General features: G+C 49.3%; 1 protein-coding gene across 1 annotated transcript in view; it reads left to right on the plus strand.

Annotated features, from left to right (window-relative positions):
- LHX9 (LIM homeobox 9) overlaps positions 1 to 592 on the plus strand; it is a 65161-nt gene that overhangs the window by 63520 nt on the left and 1049 nt on the right. The gene's annotated exons all lie outside the window — the stretch shown is intronic.

Raw genomic sequence — 592 nt, forward strand, 5'->3', positions numbered from 1 at the left:
CAGAAATAGCAGGGGGTTGAGATGAAGGGCCCCCCCTTCCATGTCTCGGGGGTAAAAGACAGGCATTTAAACATCCCCCCCTCCACCCGTCTGGGGCTGTTTGGGGCCTGGTGGCCTGGGGGGGTTTCCTTCCTGTGCTGAGAATACCTCCCGTGTGTCCCTCTCAAGAGCAGCCGAGCTCTGGGGGAATGATGCTCGCTTCCTGGGAGTGAGTCAGACTCTGGCAATGGCCGCCTCTCCTCCTGCTCAAAAGACAGCGGCCGAGGAGGCTGGTGCACTTTCCGCCCTTTCTCTCCGGCTTCCGTTTCCAGGGTGTCACCACTTAAGTTCATAGGTCCCCGGTGGCTCTGGTTAAGCCTGGGGCGGGGATACAGGCAGTTGACAGAATATCTATAGTACTCATGGAAGGAATCTATTGTTTTAAAAAAGCGCCCCCCAAAAAAGCAAATAAAAAGGCCCTTCTCTCCCAAGAAAAAGAAACCATAATTTTATTTTTTATATATTTTTAAAAATATGTTTGTTAAGAAATACTTTTATTGATTTCAGAGAGGAAGGCAGAGGGAGAGAAAGTTAGAAAAATCAATGGTGAAAG

Source organism: Myotis davidii, unplaced genomic scaffold (genome assembly GCF_000327345.1).
Source record: "Myotis davidii unplaced genomic scaffold, ASM32734v1 scaffold685, whole genome shotgun sequence".
Classification (NCBI taxonomy): domain Eukaryota; kingdom Metazoa; phylum Chordata; class Mammalia; order Chiroptera; family Vespertilionidae; genus Myotis; species Myotis davidii.